General features: G+C 45.9%; 1 protein-coding gene and 1 long non-coding RNA gene across 3 annotated transcripts in view; one reads left to right on the forward strand and one right to left on the reverse strand.

Moving 5' to 3' along the window:
- The window catches only part of LOC137525585 (uncharacterized), a 21,410-nt gene extending 8,697 nt beyond the window's left edge, over positions 1-12,713 (forward strand). The window contains exons 2-3 of one of the 2 annotated variants that reach the window (XR_011022942.1): positions 4,670-4,868; positions 12,273-12,713. This is a non-coding gene — a long non-coding RNA (uncharacterized lncRNA). The remainder of the gene's footprint in view (positions 1-4,669; positions 4,869-12,272) is intronic. The other variant, XR_011022943.1, reaches the window with a different exon arrangement.
- The window catches only part of AQP8 (aquaporin 8), a 142,157-nt gene that overhangs the window by 116,544 nt on the left and 4,021 nt on the right, over positions 1-21,592 (reverse strand). The window lies entirely within an intron of this gene.

Below are 21,592 nucleotides of genomic sequence, written 5' to 3' on the forward strand. Positions count from 1 at the left end.
CCAGCACCCATATTGATCTCTTCCTTCCACAGCACCAGCAGTGAATTACCCTTCCCCCAGCACCCACACTGACCTCTACCTCCCTTAGCAGCAAGCAACTATGCCATTCACAGCAGCACCCATAGTGACCTCCCCCTCTACCTCCCCCAAGACCCACAGTGACCTCCCCCAAAGGACCCACAGTGACCTCCCTTTCCTCCAGCACTCATACTGACCTCTACCTTCCTCAGCACCCAAAGTTACTCCCCCCAGCACCCACAGTGACCTACCCTTCCCCCAGTACCCACACTGAGCTCTACCTCCCCCAGCAACCACACTAACCTCTACCTCCCCTAGCAGCAACTATGCCATTCATAGCAGTACCCACAGTGATCTCCCACCCCCTGCACCCACAACAATTCCACCAATGTTCAGCACCCACATTACACTCAACCAGTAACCCCCACTATAGCAAGCACCCAGTACTTGCACCCTGCACCAAATACTCACATCTGGCCTCAATATGACACTTTGTACTTGCATCAAACAGCCACATGACACCCAGTACCTGCACCCCTTCACCCTACAGCTGGCACCCAGTACTCACACCCACATGACACAGTACTTGCACCCAGCCCCAACATGGCACTCACTACTCACACCTGCACACCGCCTTCACATGGCACCCACTATCTGCACTCACATAACTAGTACTAGCACCCAAAGTACCTGCACTCAGAACCCACATAACACACAATGCCCACCCATAGCTAGCACCCAGTGCAGGCATGGAACCAAGTATTCACACCTATGATACCCAGTACCTGCACCCAACACCCACATGCTTCATCTGCAGTAGTTCCAGTTGCACTAAGCCTCCACTTAGTGCCCAGTACAAACACCAAGCACTCACATATGACATCCAGTACTTGCACCCAAAACTCACAAGGGACTGAGTACCTGCAATCAACACCTACATGATAGTTGATACACACCCATACAGCCAGAATCCACATGACACCCTGTGTCAGCACCCAGTACCCACATGGCACCCGGCATCTGCCTTTAGCACCCACATGACAACAAATACCCCACTATCCAGCATCCATCACCCATATGTCACCATGTACTCACTCCCAGTACCCACTTGGCACTCAGTATTGGCACCTAAGACCCACATACCCTCATAATCAACACCCACATGGCACAGTACTCACACGTCACCAAGTTCCAAAGCCATTATATGCACCCAGTACCCATCTATGGCCAGCACCCAAATAGCACCCAGTACCCATCCTTGGTCCGAACCCATATGAGACTCAGTACTCTCCCATGGCACACATCCAGACCACACATGGCACTCCCTACTAACATGTCCAACACTCACATGTCTCCCTGTACCAATTAACACTCACATGGCACCCACTATTGTTTATCACCATCTGGCACTCATTCAGCACCCAATACTGCATAGCACCCACTGCAAATAAACACCCAATACAAACTGGACCTTGGTGCCCACAGCAGCTTGACACAGACTGTACTTTGGCATCTCGACACCCACTGCAACTTAGCACAAAGTGAACCTTTGCATCTTACCACCCACTGTATCTGGGCACCCGCTGCACCTTGGCACTTACTGCAGTTTTGCATCTACTAATGCTTAGCAACCACTGCGTATTGGTAACCCCTTCTTCTTTGCCTGAAAAGAGGCTTGGGTGCTGATTAAGAGGGACAGAGGTCCCAGTAATGAAAGGTGAGTCTCTGCCTCCACTGTGGGCTCCACTGTGCCCACTCTAACCTACTAACAGTGGGCACCTACCACTGGTGATTTGAGGGTGGTGGCGCCAAAAGAGTTGGTTGAAAGGAGACACAAAGTCTGCCTGATACTGCTATAAAGGTGTGTGTGTGTGTGTGTTAAAACTGCCTTCTGCTTTTTAGAGAGGGGATATTACATACACAATTTAGCATGATTTATCAATTTCAAATTTGAGCACCACCCCTGTGAGGATCCTCTGCATGGCCCTGCCCCTTCCTGCAGCACCCACACTGACCTCTACTTTTCCAAGCACCCACCCCTTCCCCTCATAGCTGGCACCCAGTACTCACACTCACATGACGCCAAGTATCTGCACCCTGGCCTAAAATTGCACCCAGTACTCACACCTGCACACAGCTTTCACATGGCCCCCACTATCTGCACCAAGCACCCACTTAACCCGTACCCGCACCTAAAGTACCTGCATTCAAAACCCATGTGATAACCAAAGCCCACCCATAGCCAGTACCCAGTACAGGCATGGTGCCAAATATTCGCACCCATGTCACATTCAGTACCTGTACCCAGCACCCACATGACTTCCAGTACATGCACCCAGATCTTACATGGCACTAAGTACTTGCAATCAACACCCGCATCACACTCGATACCCAACTGTAGCCAGAACCCACATGACACTCTGTGCTCACACTCAGAACCCACATCGCACCCAGTATCTGCATTCAGCACCCACATGACAACCAATACCCCCATAGCCAGAAACGAGGAGGGGGGCATGCAGGGGAAGACGTTGCCAGGCCGCTTTTTTAAATTTGAGCACCCCCCACTTAAGGACCCTCTGCACGGCCCTGTCGGGTTCCTTTTAATTTACCGCCTCGGGTAAGTCCTTTATATCGTTTTATGTCCATGTGTCCTATTGTGGATGCTATTGTAATTTGTGTAGGACATCACCACACCCCACTGTCACCACAGGAGTCACAGAATCAGACTTTTCCAGCTCATTTGTTTTTTTTCTTTTTTCTTTTAAATGGAACTTAACATGCACTCCAGTAACATGTTGTAGAGCATAAGCTCATCTTTATAGATAGTAGATCTGTGGAGGGCTTTGTAACTGTAGTTTGCATTGCTTCTGTCATAAGACATACGTCTCATTCTTTCATTGTATGCCACTTTATCATGCTGTTTTAGAGGGAGTAAGAAGCTCTGCCTGCAATATAATAGCAAGCTCTATGAGTTATATAACTCAGTGCAGTGGGATGGTTGTTAAAGCAATGAAAGATGCCCTCCACATACATACAGTATATTCAGAAAGAAAATGGGAGAAGCTCTGTAATACTGAATTACTCATCTGAAGACACAGGAAGATTATTATTATTTATTTATAAAGCGCCAACATATTCCGTGGCGCTGTACAATGTAAGAAAACAAACAAGTGATACATAATGATACAGACAATGATATACTTCAAATATGAACACTGATACAAAATACAGCACTGCTGATTACAATAGCAAATTTAACATGATGACTAAAATGTATAAATGTCTAAAGCCTCATCTTCACGGGTAGATGAGGTGGCGATGTGGCTTATCAATCGAGCCGCTGATGCGGCTCGATTAATAAGATCCGACAGGTCGGATCTTGCTACCGCCGATTCCCTGCTCGTTCCCCGCAAGAGGACAATGGCAGGGAATCGAGCGGAAGATAAGCGGCGCCGGCAGGGACGAGTGGGGAATCGAATCCGGCGCACGCGCGGGGATGCGGAAGAGGCGATCCGGCAGCTAATCGAGCCGCCGGATCGCCTCCACATCTCCCCGTGTAGATGGGGCTTAACAGAGTGCAAGCAATTAAATTAATAACATTCCATGACACAAAAGGGTGAGATCCCTGCTCTTGCGAGCTTACAATCTAAAGGAATCGGGTGAAAACAAGAGGTGGGGGAAGTATACAGTATATGTACAGGCAGTGCGTAATTAGGTTATTTAGTGGGTGCATGGCTTAAGCTAGAGAATATGCTTGTCGGAAAAGGTGGGTTTTGAGGGAGCGGAAGATTTCAAAGGTTGGAGAGTGGCGGATGTGCTGTGGAAGGGCATTCCAGAGGAGGGGTGAGGCACGTGAGAAGTCTTGTACAAGTGAATGTGAGGAGGTAATTGTAGAAGAGGATAAAAGAAGCTCGTGTGCTGAGATTGCGGTTGGGTTGGTATCCGGAGACTAGTGAGGAGATGTACAGGGGAGAGAGATTGTAGAGAGCTTTGTAGGTTAGGGTTAAGAGTTTGAACTGAATTGGATTGTAGTAACGTCACCTGCCAATAAGCACTCCCTGATCTACCTTCCTGCCCCTGGAGACACCCAATGGCAGATGGCGGGCGCAAATAAGAGTTCAAACGATCGCAGCAGTTGTCACGTTCATTATCACCACACGTTGCAAAGCACCATTCACCTAATCACACACATACCCACATTTCAAAATCGTGGAAACGATCGCTCATCTCTCAAAAAGAATTGCGCACAAAATCGCAAAGTGGGAACGAGCCATAAGACAGAAGATGTAGGGGGGTTGGTGAGGTGACCTTGAAAAAACATACAAAAGATTATAGGGGGACATTTATCAAGAGTGTCAGACAAAATATTGGTAGGTTTTTAGAAATCCATGCAGCATGCGCGATCGACAATGCGACCAATTTTCGTCCCGAAATTGGTCGCATTGTCGGTCAGGCATGCACTTGGCAGCACAGATTTCATCCAATTTAATAATAATAATCGAATTGGATGGTCAATCTGCCATCAAGTCGCCTGATGTACGGCCACCTTAACCCTCAGCTAGGATGGATGAGAAATGAGAAACAAGAAGCAATTTCCAGGGCTCATTTTCTCTCTTTCCTTATTCTTGGTTACTTTTCTGCTTATCAGCTATTTCTTTTAGGCATAAATCCCTTCTCTTCTGAGGTAGAGCTGTCCGTTAGATGTGCTATAGAGAGTGAAGGGACAGAAAGATGACAACAATTCTGCAAACAGAAGTATATGTACTAACAACAAGCTAGAAGAAGGCTGCTAGAGGCCCACGTGTCTAGCAAGTGAAAAGAGAAAACAGACAGTAAATATATTTTTGGTAAGTATTGTTTGCTGTGAGGTAAGGGGTAAAGTCCTTACAGAAGGAGTTCTACAACTTAAATACATAAAAACCCACAAAATGTTTATTGAGCAATATAGAACATTTATTATGGACACAATGTATCAACACTTGGTAAAATGTAACAAAATTCTATAACCATAGAAAATTGTAACCGTGTTTCTGTGTTGTGTTGTACATTTGTTTAGTCTATAAAAGTTTAATAGTATAAAAAAACAAACCTCTGTTTCACTTGAATACAAAGGACTCCAGCGACTTGAATTCTCCAATCTCCCCTGAAAATCATGTAATTCCACTGGCTAATTACATAGTTATTTGGGTTGAAAAAGAGACATACAGTACGTCCATCAAGTTCAACCAATAAATAAGGTACAACACCAGCTTGCACTCTTGCATATCCCTGATGATCCAGAGGAAGGCGAAAAAACCCTAAAGGCAGCCATACATTGGTTGATTGCCACCAGATCGACCAACAGATAGTTCCCTCCCTGATTGAATCTGATCAGGGGGGGGGGGGGGGTCTAATGGCTGCCCATACACTGCACACCGATTTTGAATCAATTTCAACATGATCTGTGGAGCTGCTGCTGCCACCTGTCTCAGGTCACTCTGCTCCCCCCACCAGCAGCAATACATTACCTGTTCCCCCGGGTGTCCCCGGGTCCCTGCAGTCCCTTTCTCCGGCTGGCCTTCTTCATCTTCTCTTAACTTCCTGTCCCGTCCTGTGAGAAAGGGAAGTTTAAACAGTAGAGCGCCCTCTACTGTTTTAACTTTCGCTGGTCACAGGATGTGGCAGGAAGTGAAGTGAAGATACAGAAGAAGACCAGTCGGAAGAAAGGGACAGCATGAACCCGGGAACTCGCGCCGGCGGACAGGTGATTATTTCTGCGTCGGTCGTCGCCGTATTGAATGCCGCTAACACGCTCCCGACCCACCAGAGAACAAGCAAAATGTTTCGCCTGGACAGATCGATGGCACCAATAGATTTCGGATGGTCCGTGTTTGCGTTATCGATTTCTCAGCAGATTCTATCACAGTGATTAACCTCCTTAGCGGTAACCCCGTGCTGGACACGGGGTAAGCCGCCGGAGGGTGCCGCTCAGGCCCTGCTGGGCCGATTTTCATAATTTTTTTTTTTGCTAGCACTTTGCTAGCTGCGCCAGCACTCTGATCGCCGCCGGCCCCCGCTCGATCGCCGCTATCTGATGCGGCGCGCGCCCCCTCAGACCCCGTGCGCTGCCTGGCCAATCAGTGCCAGGCAGCGCCGAGGGGTGGTTCGGGACTCACAATGACGTCCCGACGTCGCTGACGTCGGTGACGTCATCCCGCCCCGTCGCCATGGCGACGGGGGAATCCCTCCAGGAAATCCCGTTCTTTGAACGGGATTTCCTGATCGCCTATCGCCGGAGGCGATCGGCGGGGCTGGGGGGATGCCGCTGAGCAGCGGCTATCATGTAGCATCATGATTTAAAAAAAAAAAAAAACTGCTGCGCTGCCCCCTGGCGGAATTTTTCATACCGCCAGGGGGGTTAAATCCGCTATCTATCAGCGGGAAATCGAGTTAGTGTATGAGCTCCGGCATGGTTCAATTGATAAGATCCGACAGGACGGATCTCCGCACCGCCGATTCCCTGCTCGCTCCCCGCGAGGGGACAATGGCAGGGAATCGAGTGGAAGATAAGCGGCGCCGGCGGGGACGAGCGGGCACGAGCGGGGAATCGAATGCGGGGGACGCGGCGGGCACGCGGAAGAGGCGATCCGGCGGCTAATCGAGCCGCCGGATCGCTACAATGTCCCATAGTGTAGATGGGGCTTAAGACCCTCTTAAAATGTGATACTTAATTGGCACTTAACATTAACACTTAGACTGTGGAAGGGACAATAGATTGTGAATATAAGGTACACTCTCTGTCAAGTACTGGGGAAAGAATGCTGGTGCTACATAAAAGCTCATTGATAAAATAGTAAAATTTGTTTAATTTTGATTGTTAAAAAAATCACTCCGTCATGAATTGATGGTTTTGATGACTATGCTTAGCTTACCTCTGTGTGGTATCCTTCAACCAAGGCAGCTAACAGGACAACAAATTGGCTTCAATTCACTAAGAACTGTAAAAAAATAGGTCGATAAAAGACAGCCATATTTTAGACTTTTTTTTCTTTTTACCAAATTCACTAAGATTTTCATAGATGTGATAATGATCCAGTAATTTACTAAAAAAACATGGCTCCAATTCACTGTTAGATGCATCTAAAATGGCTTTAAAAGACCTGTTAGAAGTAGAGATGTCGCGAACCTCCGATTTTCGGTTCGCGAACTTCCGCAGAAGGTTCGGTTTGCGGAAAAATTCGCGAACCGCAATAGACTTCAATGGGGAGGCGAACTTTGAAAAATAGAAAAAATTATGCTGGCCACAAAAGTGATGGAAAAGATGTTTCAAGGGGTCTAACACCTGGAGGGGGGCATGGCGGAGTGGGATACATGCCAAAAGTCCCGGTGAAAAATCTGGATGTGACGCAAAGCAGCGTTTTAAGGGCAGAAATCACAATGAATGATAAATTGCAGGCCTAACGTGCTTTCAAACATCTTGCATGTGTATACATCAAACAGGGAGTGTAATTAGAGTACTGCTTCACACTGACACACCAAACTCACTGTGTAACGCACCGCAAACAGCTGTTTGTGTAGTGACGGCCATGCTGGACTACTGCGCAACATGGCGTGATTGCTCTTCTTCACTCAGTGATGTCAGGTAATGTGTGACTTCCTTCTCAACTTTCCATGGCATTGTTAAAAAGCTTACGTTTTGTTTTTAATTTACATTTTCTACTTGCTGTGTACTTGTTCAGTACCGCTACAATGAGAATCCTGTGGAGGCGGGCAAGTCTGCCATTGTGACCCCGGGTAATGGCCGGGGAATGAGAGGTTTGAATCCGGTGTGGAGCCTGAGCAACGGCTACCACTACACATCCAAGGAGGGCAGCGGGCAGGCATGCACGCCCGCCCGCCCCGAGGTAGTGACCAAAAATAACAATACAGGAGGCGGACTTTCGAGGCCCTGCTGTGTATTTGAAATGAATGTACTTTAAATCCTTTAACGAGAACCAGTTATGGCGGGCAAAGATGACACCACATTCCTTTCACGAGAATCATATGGAGGCGGGCAAGTCTGTCATTTGTGACCCCGGGTAATGGCCGGGGAATGAGGGATGGAATCCGGTGTGGAGCCTGAGAAACGGCTACCACTACACATCCAAGGAGGGCAGCAGGTAGGCATGCACGCCCGCCCCGAGGTAGTGACCAAAAATAACAATACAGGAGGCGGACTTTCGAGGCCCTGCTGTGTATTTGAAATGAATTAACTTTAAATCCTTTAACGGGAATCCGTTATGGAGGGCAAGTCTGCCATTGTCACCGCGTGGAATGAAGGTTGGATTGCGGCCCGAAGTGGGAGCCTGCTGAGACCCATGCTGTAGCTGCCCTGACCGTGCTTTGCAGACCAGGCATCTGTGGTCAGATGGACCCTTGAGCCAGCGGAAGACAAACCAAGTCGAAAGCATTTGCCAAGAATGTTTTACGGAGGGCAAGTTTTTTTGCCCTTTTTTTAAATTTTTTGAAAATGATAGATGGTTGTATTTTTAAATTGTTTGAAAGTTTAGATGGTTGTATTTTTAAATTGTTTGAAAGTGTATCCATTCTTCCTCCTCCCAGCCACGAACAATACCATGGGAACGTGGAGCAGCAGAAGCCCCCTGTGATGGCTGCCACGGTTTTTCTCCGCTGCTTGTCTTTTGAGGGGTGCTTCTTTTCCTCAGGTGTTCTTGCCATAGCTGTTTGTGCCTTCTCTCCAGGTGCCTTCGTAAAGCACTTGTCCCTACGTGACAGTTGGCCTTTCCACGGCTCAATTTTTGCTGGCAGAGACAACAGATGGCTTTGCTCCGATCTGAGACACACACGTGAAAAAATTTCCAAACCGCTGAGCCCCCCTGGGCTGATGGCGCTACGGTGGCATCAGCAGCAGCTGACGTTGAAGGGCATGTGTGCTCCCTGGCCATAGCTGGCGATACATGGCACCGGACACTGCCCCCAGCTGTTTCTGAGGACGAGCTCCCTCTTCTATCATGGAGTCGTCTCCTCCTACTCCTCTCTGACTCCTCCTCTGAACTGTCCCCCTGGTCATCTCCTCTACCGGGAACATATGTGGTATCCGTATAATCGTCATCATAATCCTCCTGGCCAGCTGCGCTTTCCTCAGACACCTCCTCAAGTGCACCAACTTCAGGTGGTCCACCATCATCCCCATCCACACACGTTACGTCCATACTATCGCCACCTAACTCAGACGTATGAGGTGGTGTACCTGCGCCTTCTTGTTGTTGTTGCAGTAGTGGCTGGGAATCAGTGATTTCACCACCACCACCAAATAACTCCTGCGAAGTGTCAAATGCAGCGGATGTGGTGCTTGTTGTAGCGCTGGTGGCTGCGGGAGATGAGGTGTTCTGTGTTAAATACTCAATCACCTCCTCACGATTTTGGGAAGTGATGGCACGTGCCTTCTTCTGAGCACTGTATTTTGGGGCAGGTCCGCATGAAATCACAGCAACACCACCTCGCACAGCCACAGACCTGCCGGTGCCTGGTGGCCTTCCTCTGGGTCTGCCTCTACCTCGTCCTCTACCTGGTTTGTCCATTTTGTCCATCTCGGGGGTATGCTAGCTATATGCAGTGAGGTGGGTTCTCACTCAACACAACAGGTAGTTAGATGCAGTGAGGTGGCCAGGTGGGTTCACACTCAACACAACAGGTAGTTAGATGCAGTGAGCTGGGTTCACTCAACAGTAAAGGTACTTAAGATGCAGTGAGGTGGGTTCTCACTCAACACAACAGGTAGTTAGATGCAGTGAGGTGGCCAGGTGGGTTCACACTCAACACAACAGGTAATTAGATGCAGTGAGCTGGGTTCACTCAACACAAGGCTAGGTATATGCAGTGATGAGGTGGGTTAAGTAAACACAACAGGTACTGGGTAGTTAGATGCAGTGAGCTGGGTTCACTCAACAGTAAAGGTACTTAAGATGCAGTGAGGTGGGTTCTCACTCAACACAACAGGTAGTTAGATGCAGTGAGGTGGCCAGGTGGGTTCACACTCAACACAACAGGTAGTTAGATGCAGTGAGCTGGGTTCACTCAACAGTAAAGGTACTTAAGATGCAGTGAGGTGGGTTCTCACTCAACACAACAGGTAGTTAGATGTAGTGAGGTGGCCAGGTGGGTTCACACTCAACACAACAGGTAGTTAGATGCAGTGAGCTGGGTTCACTCAACAGTAAAGGTACTTAAGATGCAGTGAGGTGGGTTCTACCTCAACACAACAGGTAGTTAGATGCAGTGAGGTGGCCAGGTGGGTTCACACTCAACACAACAGGTAGTTAGATGCAGTGAGCTGGGTTTACTCAACACAACGCTAGGTATATGCAGTGATGATGTGGGTTAAGTAAACACAACAGGTACTGGGTAGTTAGATGCAGTGAGCTGGGTTCACTGAACAGTATACAGTAAAGGTACTTAAGATGCAGTGAGGTGGGTTCTCACTCAACACAACAGGTAGTTAGACTTAGATGCAGTGAGCTGGGTTCACTCAACACAACGCTAGGTATATGCAGTGATGAGGTGGGTTAAGTAAACACAACAGGTACTGGGGTATATGCAGTACTGGGTAGTACAATGTGCAGCTCCCTGTCACACACACAGGCAGTCAGTCACTGAATGTGCTGGGCTGCTGGCAGTGGCACACACACTATCAATTAGCAAGGCTGTGCATGCAACAAAAGTGTCAGAAAAAAAAAATGTACAGGTTGAGCTCTGAAAAGAGCTGTTGCTGGGTGCTTTAAAAGCAATATTAATCAGTCAGGAACAAGCAAAGCAGCCTAGAACCTAACTAATCTGTCCCTAAGAGAAAAAGTCTGCAGCAGCTGTCCCTTTCCTCTCTCTAGCAGGCACACGAGTGACTGTAATGGCCGCCGGAGGCTGCCTTATATAAGGGGGGGTGGGGCTCCAGGGCTTACTGTAGCCTGAATGGCTACAATGTGCCTGCTGACTGTGATGCAGAGGGTCAAAGTTGACCCTCATAGTGCATTATGGGGCGAATCGAACTTCCGGAAAAGTTCGCCTGGCGCAGGCGAACGCGAACCCCCAATGTTCGCCTGGAACCGTTCGCTGGCGAACCGTTCGGTACACCTCTAGTTAGAAGCCTCTCCAGCTGTGGAACAGCTCTCCATAGCAGCAATCTGTGTTCTGCTATGGTGAGGTTCTCCCAGAGTTGTGCTGATTCTTCAGGTACAAGTGGTCTGCATAAGCTGGTCCTGCTTCTGTCCTGTGACAGCTGAGCATACAATATTAAAAGGCGTTCCCAGCATCCCTTTAGATGTCTCCTCTTGTCCCTCTGATTGTCTATATCAGTCTTTCCCTGTTCCTGTCTAAAGGGTTATAGGGGAAACCGCTATGTGTCCTGGTCTTGTTTCTTTGTTTTTTTTTACTCTCTGATGTCCTGCCCAGCAGTACATCGGTACCAATGATGTATGTGGTAGGACAGGGTGGCTCCTTTGCCTTTCCATTTTACTAAATGGCTGTTTCTTAATTACTGACAGCTCTAGGCTGGAGGTAAAATACCGAACACCTCACTTGTTGTACCAAAGTCCGTAATGTATCTCACTAGCTGGTAAAGTTACTCTGCTGGTAACATCAGGTTTTTCCTGCTTTACCAAATGCAGCAAAGCTTTGTGAATTGAAGCATTATTGATTACTATAATTGTAGCATCTATGTCCCATGGTGTTAGTAGAATCGTGTCTGTTTAACAAATTTATTTAAACACAAGCTTCACTCCACTGGCTGCTACGAATTATATAACATGGTTCTTCTCCACCGCCCCCTCTCCCCCCCCCCCCCCCCCCCCCAATGACCTCCTGCACCTATAACAAGTTTGGCTACCTGATCTGGAGAATGGACCTTTGTATTGGAAGTAGGAAGGGTAAATTGTTTTACCCTTTGCAGAGCTGGGCCCATGAAATTGCAGGGGTTACCCCTCCTAGAGTTATGCCCCTGTAAGTTACCAGTCCTCTTGTAGAACATTGCAAATATATAACAGTATTATACACAAAAGAAAGATCAACTTGGTATGTTCAATTCAGAGTTCATTCTTCTAATACATAAAGTAGCGTAGGACATTTTGTGCCTAAATAGTTATAATTATGCCAAAACTAACTGCTACATAAAATTGGATTGCTTATGACTTGACTAGACTATTGACATCTTTACACTGTAATGCAGAGGTTGAACTTGAAGTCTTCTTTCCACCTTACTATGTGCCTATGTAATTTCACAGCATTACTTCAGCTCCAGCTAGTCACGGGACTGAACTCTGTCTGCAGTTGTGCACCCGTCTCCATTGGCACGAAGTTCTGGCCCGTCTGGTTTGCCCTAGTTTTTCGGTAGTAAAAATGTTCTTTGCCTGGTTTGCAGAGGTGAAGCAAAAGGCAGTCTTACATTACATTGCATAACCTGAACTCTTGACTACATGCAATCTACATGAATTGCCAACAAGTGATTTTAACACAGTTCTGAAAACTGGAGCAGTAGAGACAAAAGATCAAGAAAGAAGAGACAGGAGACATCCAGGATGACCCACATAGAAGAGATTGGAGAAGACATGAAAACACACTAGGCCAATCCAAGCAATCATGTTGGCTCTCTGACAGCAACTTCTGAGGACAGCTGGACCAGCTCTGCACATCTACTTGCCCTCTACGGTCTTTGACCAGTGTTGCTCGCATATTTTCAATAAAAGTCATTTTTGCGTAAAAAATGCTACCTTTCGCTTTCAAAAATATTTTCCCGAAAATACATTGTATTTTCATGATGTGGTCAATGAAATTGAAAACCGCGGAAACTAACTTTTTGTGGGAAAGCAAATGAATACATTGGAGCTGTAAATTTTCGTTCTCGAATATATGAACTGGGATATGTATGGGTGTAAGCGGCTTCAACCGACAGTGAAAACAGCTGGCACTCTACTTTCACTTTAGCAGGCACAGGCATGCCAATCATGGTCGGCATAAACGACGTCCGCGAATGCAACAGTTATTTGCGCTTTTTAAATAAAAAATGGCAAAAACATTGAGAAAAAGCAACGAAACAGCAGAAAACCATAAAAATGACAGGTCCTTCTCAAAAAATTTGCATATTGTGATAAAGTTCATTATTTTCTGTAATGTACTGATAAACATTAGACTTTCATATATTTTAGATTCATTACACACAACTGAAGTAGTTCAAGCCTTTTATTGTTTTAATATTGATGATTCTGGCATACAGCTCATGAAAACCCAAAATTCCTATCTCAATAAATTAGAATATTTCATCCGACCAATAAAAGAAAAGTGTTTTTAAAACAAAAAAAGTCAACCTTCAAATAATTATGTTCAGTTATGCACTCAATACTTGGTCGGGAATCCTTTTGCAGAAATGACTGCTTCAATGCGGCGTGGCATGGAGGCAATCAGCCTGTGGCACTGCTCAGGTGTTATGGAGGCTCAGGATGCTTCGATAGCGGCCTTCAGCTCATCCTAAATGTTGTGTCTTGCGTCTCTCAACTTTCTCTTCACAATATCCCACAGATTCTCTATGGGGTTCAGGTCAGGAGAGTTGGCAGGCCAATTGAGCACAGTAATACCATGGTCAGTAAACCATTTAACAGTGGTTTTGACACTGTGAGCAGGTGCCAGGTCGTGCTGAAAAATGAAATCATCTCCATAAAGATTTCAGCAGATGGAAGCATGAAGTGCTCCAAAATCTCCTGATAGCTAGCTGCAATGACCCTGCCCTTGATAAAACACAGTGGACCAACACCAGCAGCTGACATGGCACCCCAGACCATCACTGACTGTGGGTACTTGACACTGGACTTCAGGCATTTTGGCATTTCCCTCTCCCCGTCTTCCTCCAGACTCTGGCACCTTGATTTCCGAATGACATGCAAAAGTTGCTTTCATCCGAAAAAAGTACTTTGGACCACTGAGCAACAGTCCAGTGCTGCTTCTCTGTAGCCCAGGTCAGGCGTTTCTACCGCTGTTTCTGGTTCAAAAGTGGCTTGACCTGGGGAATGCGGCACCTGTAGCCCATTTCCTGCACATGCCTGTATACGGTGGCTCTGGATGTTTCTACTCCAGACTCAGTTCACTGCTTCCGCAGGTCCCCCAAGGTCTGGAATCGGTCCTTCTCCACAATCTTCCGCAGGGTCCGGTCACCTCTTCTCATTGTGCAGCGTTTTCTGCCCCACTTTTTCCTTCCCACAGACTTCCCACTGAGGTGCCTTGATACAGAACTCTGGGAACTGCCTATTCGTTCAGAAATTTCTTTCTGTGTCTTACCCTCTTGCTTTAGGGTGTCAATGATGGTCTTCTGGACAGCAGTCAGGTCTGCAGTCTTACCCATGATTGCGGTTTTGAGTAATGAACGAGGCTGGGAGTTTTTAAAAGCCTCAGGAATCTTTTGCAGGTGTTTAGAGTTAATTAGTTGATTCAGATGGTTAGGTTAATAGCTCGTTTAGAGAACCTTTTCATGATATGCTAGTTTTTTGAGATAGCAATTTTGCGTTTTCATGAGCTGTATGCCAAAATCATCAATATCAAAACAATAAAAGGCTTGAACTACTTCAGTTGTGTGTAATGAATCTAAAAAGTGTAATGGTTAAGGGCTCTGCCTCTGACACAGGAGACCTGGGTTCAAATCTCGGCTCTGCCTGTTCAGTAAGCCAGCACCTATTCGGTAAGGAGTTTCTTGGGCAAGTCTCCTTAAAGGGAAGGTTCAAGCAAAATAAAAAATGAGTGTTACTTACCTGGGGCTTCTACCAGCCCCATGCAGCCATCCTGTGCCCTCGTAGTCACTCACTGCTGCTCCAGTCCCCCGCTGGCAGCTTGCCGACCTCGGAGGTCAGCGGGACACATTGCATACATTTTTACGCATTCTGGTCAGTGCAGTAACATTAACACATACATTTTTAAGCATTACTGATTCAATGCGTAAAAGTTTACGCATTGAACCAGTAATGCGTAAAAATGTATGTGTTAATGTTCCTACACTAGCGGGAATGCGTAACAATGTACGCAATGCGTCCCGCCGACCTCCGAGGTCGGCATGCTGCCAGCAGGGGACTGGAGCAGCAGTGAGTGATTACAAGGGCACAGGATGGCTGCATGGGGCTGGTAGAAGCCCCAGGTAAGTGAAACTCATTTTTTTATTTTGCTTGGACATTCCCTTTAACACTGCTACTGCCTACTGAGTGCGCTCTAGTGGCTGCCTCAGAAGCGCTTTGAGTCCGACAGGAGAAAGGCGCTATACAAATACTGCAAAATATATGAAAGTCTAATGTTTATCAACACATTACAGAAAACAATGAATTTTATCACAATATGCTTATTTTTTGAGAAGGACCTGTATTGTAGAAGGATTGTAAATGGCATTTTTGCTCAAAAGTCAAATATTTCATTTGACACTTTCATCCAGCCCACCAGACACACCCAGCCATTTCTGTAATTGCTGCGGCATTCCTGGTTCCAAGATCACAAGTGCATGCATTTTGCATTAGCATCTTTGCAGCATGGTGGCATAGTGGATCCCAGCCAGGGCACTATGTTCACGGAGTTTGTATGTTCTCTGTGTCTGTGTGGGTTTCCTCCGGGCACTTCGGTTTCCTCTCACCTCCCAAAAACATGCAGATAAGTGAATTGGTTTCCCCCTAAATTGGCCCTACAATACATACTCTACACGATACATACATAGACATATGACTATGGTAGGGATTAGATTGTGAGCCCCTCTGAGGAAAAGTTAAGTGACCAGACAATATACATTGTACAGCACTGCAGAAGATGTCAGCGTTGTATAAATACTAAAAACAATTATTATTATTTGCATTTTTGCGGTTGTATTTGTGTTTTTAACATGGGGGTAGCCAGAAATTGATACAGGAACCCACATATCAGAAATATGCAACAGGAGATGAGGTTTAGCTAGGTGGTACTGATGTATGTATAATGCTCTGAGTGCAATATATTCAAAGTTGGCTCCTCTATAGGTTTGTAGGCTGACTCACTGCATGTTCTCTGATGACCTCCATCTCGTAGAACCTTAGTAGACCAGGCTCCGTGTTTAATTGAAGATCTTTATAACAGAGGAACCTTTTAGCTGGACCTGGAAATTGCATTCTCATCGTTAGTGATTGCTAACTCATTCTTTAGCAATAGTTGTAATTTGTCGGCACCAGACGCCTATCCTGCGGCAATACAGCACCCAGACAGGACGGCAAATACAACAAGGCTGGAGTGAGCTGATTAGCTATGAGATACAACTTTGCCAAATTTCCAGAGGCGTTGTGAAGTGGTGTTTGTCCAAAGTGGTTTCTGCAAGCAAGTTATTTCATTGATAGAAGTTCAGATACGGAACACACAGCTCTGGTTATCAATAAGATGAAAACTTATGTAATAACTGCCTAACCTAACAGTGCTCCTTATGAAATAACTCCCTAACCTAACAGTGCTCCAGTCTCAGGTTTGAGTTTTGGCCAGGATGCTGCCTGCATGGATTTTGTATTTTCTCTGGATACACTTTTTTTCCCCAACATCCCAAAATATGTATCAAAAACAAATAAAACAGTAAGTAATGGTCACCCCTAAACAATGGCACTAGATATAGCAACAAAAAAATGGGTTTAACGGACCATAAATAATTTCACCTGTATAAAAAATAACTTATTTTATATACGCAGAAAAAAATGCATTATGCATGCATGTTATACATGTAAAACCATAACTATATCATGTGAGTAATACACATTGAACTATATGCAGACCAATGCACGTTTTAAGGCCCAGAATGGCAAAATTGCACTAGAAAGTCTGTGACAATATAGATTAAAGTGGTCTGAAACTCTGACATTCAATAAAAATATGTTTTCCTACTTTTTATTACTCGTACAGTTATATTTGCTTTTGTGCACAACATTGTCTATCTACAAATTACAAGTGAAGTTTATCTTGCCCTGAAAGCTGCCATTGCATTTTATTATTTTTCTATTATAACTGTTTTTTATTATATATTAAAATCTTCTAATGAGCTATTCTGAACTGTGTGTGCGCCTGAAGCAGAGACCATTTCTCAGAGAGTGTTTGTTTACATACCAGTCTTGATACATTTGCGTTTAACAAATAAAAAAGATACTGTTATCTCCAGTTTGGATGTGGATATGAAGCTGAATAGCAGGACAAAGTGCTTTGTTTAACCATTTCAGTGATGTTCTGCTAGAATTTTTTCTGGGATAGTAGCTTTCAAGAGAACCAGAGACGAAGCACACTCATGTATTTTATTACATTTATCAGTGGGAACATGACAGTCAGGGCCAGCCCGCTCATGAGGCGGGGTGAAACGTTTGCCTCAGGCGGCAAACGTCTAGGGGCGGCACCCGCCCATCCGTGGGTGCGGGGGTGGGGTGCGTTCGCCGAGCCGGAGGGGTAGCGGGCAGGACGGTGATATTGGGTCTAGCGGTGGGGAGGGGGGTCAGGTTGATTTTGCAGGGGGGGGGGTGTTTGGGGGTGAAGGGACCCCCGTTTAGCACACGTGCCCCTGCTGACTATGAGCTCTGAAGCGAGAATTATTCTCGCTTCAGTGTCTCTTTAAGAGAAGAGGAGTTTCTTCAATTTCGGTCTACGTTTACCTAGTATTATTGGCAAACAGTGTTTCAACATACTTGACTCATTAAAATGCATACCATTGCGCAGGAATGTCAAAGCTGCTGACAGTCAATCACGTCATGCACGTTTGAGGAAAAAAAAGCAATTACTTATTAATAATATGATGAAAGTAGAGTGCCCTCCCATGCAGCTATCGCTCCCAACCAAGGGTACTGCTCAATCTAGACCATGTTTCTTTGTTATAAGGATTCCTGCATCTAAGTAACTGACACATTCACTCCACACTCCTCTCCCACTCCGTAAAACTCGTCTCTAAAAGGCCAAACAAACACAGCCTCCATAGCGTAAAACTATATTTTATTAGCATAATACATAAAACTGCACATGTAAACAAATGGAGACATCTCTAGCACACGGCCACGCTGGTTATTGTCCCGCCTTCAACTCCACAAAAACCTGAATAAAACATGCCAGTAGATGGGTGACTAAATATGACATAAAGCTAAAATTCTACCGGGTGCAAACCTAATGTTTCTCCCCCCCCAAAAAACTCAACAAATGAATACTAGTCTTAATCACCACAAAATCCGAATGTCAGTCCACCACAGATGTGAGTTTCCCAGAGCTGGACTTCTTGCACTACCTAATCATCTTTTCATTTCACCTGAGCACCTGTCTCAGCAAGAGCACCAAATTTGCTAAAATTGCAGTGCGGGGGAAAGGGAGAAATCTGGGCCATATGTACAAACTGTAAATCGTTCTCCAAAACTCTCTCTCTACAACTGCCACAATGTATACAAGACATTTATCTAACCTGAAACTGACTTTCCCTTTCACTGCTACATACTTAGCTCGTATTCACATGTTAGCTGGAATTTGGACAATAAACCCAAATTGGAATCTGAAACTGGATTTGACTAATTTTGTTTATCCCCGACTACTAGTTGCTGGACTTCATTTACATACACACGCCTTCAGCGACATACATTTAATTATTGGTAAACTAAGCCTGTACCTTATTTACCAAATACAATCTTCACTGGAGGTGCATGAACAGAATCACAAGTATACTAGTGCTAACTGACCAACTCATTTGTCTCTTTTGGTACAGTAAAATGGAAATGAAAGTTCTCTAATGACGAGCACGTTGATTAGAGCTCAGGAGATTTGGGCGAAGCCAGTGCCCCCATAGACCGTAATAGGAATTAAGGCTTTAGTGGCGCACAGTGATTAACTTCGGGGCTGTTAGAAGACAGAGCTGGAGTTACTTTTAAAACACTAATTCTGCCCCCAGCAATAGCTGGAAGCCGAATTCCATCATTCCCCACCATCCACGTGGACCTGGAGGGGGAATAGTAATTAACACCGCCGGGACTTGTGCAGGAGCAGGGTAAGCAGTATATCAACTGTACACTGCGCCCAAGTCTCCCGGTAGCGATTTCTCTAATGTCTAATGACCACCAGCCCTGGAGAACCTCAGTAGACAAGGCTCTGTGTTTAACTTGGGATCTCTATAACAGAGGAGGAGTCTAGGTGGACCTGGAAACAGGCATCCTAATTGTTAGTGATTATTATTGCGCAAGAATGTGTTATGAATCACTAAGTGTCAACACCTGCTGCAGCCCAGCACCCAGACAGCTCACTACAGCCTCGTTGTATTTGCTGTTCTGATTAGCTATGCGATACAACTTTGCCATATTTCCAGAGACGTCATTAAGAGGTGTTTGTCCAAAGCCATTTATTTAATTGATAAGTGTTTAGATACGCCACCTCCATGAAATGACACAGTTTCAGTAACCACAACTAAAATTTATGTAACAACTCTTGCCAGAGTCTCAGGTTTGAATCTTGGACAGAACACTATGAAGTTTGTATTTTATTTCTGTTGCTTTGTGGGTTTTCTCCAGGTAAATGGATTTCCTCACAGTCGCCAACAGGGGTGTTTCTAGGTTCCTGGGAGATCCAGGGCACCCCTGGGCACCAAGAGGGAATGATTGTGTGGTGCACGAAAATGGGCGCGATCATGCCACATGAAGTGGCCGTGGACATAGGTGGGGCCAAATGTACATGAACATAGCAGTGGCGTAACTTAAAGAGGAACTGTCACGAAAATCTTAAAATTTAAAACACATACAAATAAGACGTACATTTCTTCCAGAGTAAAATGAGCCATAAATGACTTTTCTCCTATGTTGCTGTCACTTACAGTAGGTAGTAGAAATCTGACATTACCGACAGGTTTGGGTTAGTCCATCTCTTCATGGGGGATTCTCAGCATGGCCTTTATTCTTCATGAAGACATTCCACGAAAAAGATTTATACAATGATGCTGGACAGCCTCCCTGCTCACCGTACAAATTTTTTTGGGCAGTTGGACAGAGCAACTGCCATTCACTAAGTGCTTTTAAAAATAAAGAAAACCCTAAGAACCCCTTATGAGAAGATGGGCTAGTCCAAAACCTGTCGGCAACATCAAATTTCTACTACCTACTGTAAGTGAGAGCAACATAGGAGAAAAGTCATTTATGGCTTATTTTACTTTGGAAGAAATGTACTTCTTATCTGCATGTGTTTTTAATTAAGATTTTCAACAGTTCCTCTTTAAATATATTCAATAGGCAGTTTTTCACATATATAAGCCCCTCACTTGGCTTCTGTCTTGTCTTCAGCTGGCGGTTATGCTATGCTATGCTGGCCTGGCTGACGTTGATGCTGTACTAGTTTGGCTGGCGGTGATATTGAGCCGGCCTGGCTTTGCTAGGTGACTTGTGGGGGCTTTGCTGGGCTGGGCAATTTGCTAGGGGTATGGCTGGGCTGGGGTCTTTTCTAGGCTTTGCTTGGCTGTATGCTTTGCTAGGCTGAAGGGTTTGCTTTGCTGAGGGCTCTGGTTTGCTGGGCTGGGGCCCTGGGGTTTTGCTTGGCTGTAGATAGGTAGGTGCCTCCAGTATAGGTTAGATAGCTATGTTCCCCCAGTAGAGGTTAGATAGGTAGGTGCCCCCAGTATATATTAGATATGTAGATGTCCCCAGTGTAGGTTAGATAGGTAACTTCCCCCAGTATAGGTGAGATAGGTAGCTTCCCCCAGTATAGGTTAGATAGGTAGCTTCCCCCAGTATAGGTTAGATAGGTAGCTTCCCCCAGTATAGGTTAGATAGGTAGCTTCCCCCAGTATAGGTTAGATAGGTAGCTTCCCCCAGTATAGGTTAGATAGGTAGCTTCCCCCAGTGTAGGTTAGATAGGTTGCTTCCCCCAGTGTAGGTTAGATAGGTAGCTGCCCCCCAGTGTAGGTTAGATTAGGTAGGTGCCCCCCAGTATGGGTTAGATAGGTAGCTGCCCTCCAGCATAGGTTAGATTAGGTAGCTTCCCCCAGTATAGGTTAGATAGGTAGCTTCCCCCAGTGTAGGTTAGATAGGTTGCTTTCCCCAGTGTAGGTTAGATAGGTAGCTTCCCCCAGTATAGATTACATAGGTAGCTGCCCCCAGTATAGATTAGATAGGTAGCTTCCCCCAGCATAGGTTAGATAGGTAGCTTCCACCAGTGTAGGTTAAATAGGTAGGTGCCCCCCAGTATAGGTTAGATAGGTAGCCTCCCCCAGCGTAGGTTAGATAGGTAGGTGCCCCCAGTATAGATCAGATAGGTAGCTTCCCCCAGCGTAGGTTAGATAGGTAGCTTCCCCCAGTTTAGGTTGGATAGGTACCTTCCCCCAGCATAGGTTAGATAGGTAGCTGCCCCCAGTGTAGGTTAGATAGGTACCTTCCCCCAGCGTAGGTTAGATAGGTAGCTTCCCCCAGTGTAGGTTAAGGGGCCCACACACTCAGCCGATATGGGCCGATCGATCGCAAATCGATTGACCAATTGATCGATTTGCGGCCAATTTCGATCGATTTCAATCGATCTGACATGATAGAAAATCTAAGTGGATCTGTTGAGATGGCTTATTTTGCATTGGCCCTAATAG

This window comes from Hyperolius riggenbachi, chromosome 7 (assembly GCF_040937935.1).
Source record: "Hyperolius riggenbachi isolate aHypRig1 chromosome 7, aHypRig1.pri, whole genome shotgun sequence".
In the NCBI taxonomy this organism is placed as follows: domain Eukaryota; kingdom Metazoa; phylum Chordata; class Amphibia; order Anura; family Hyperoliidae; genus Hyperolius; species Hyperolius riggenbachi.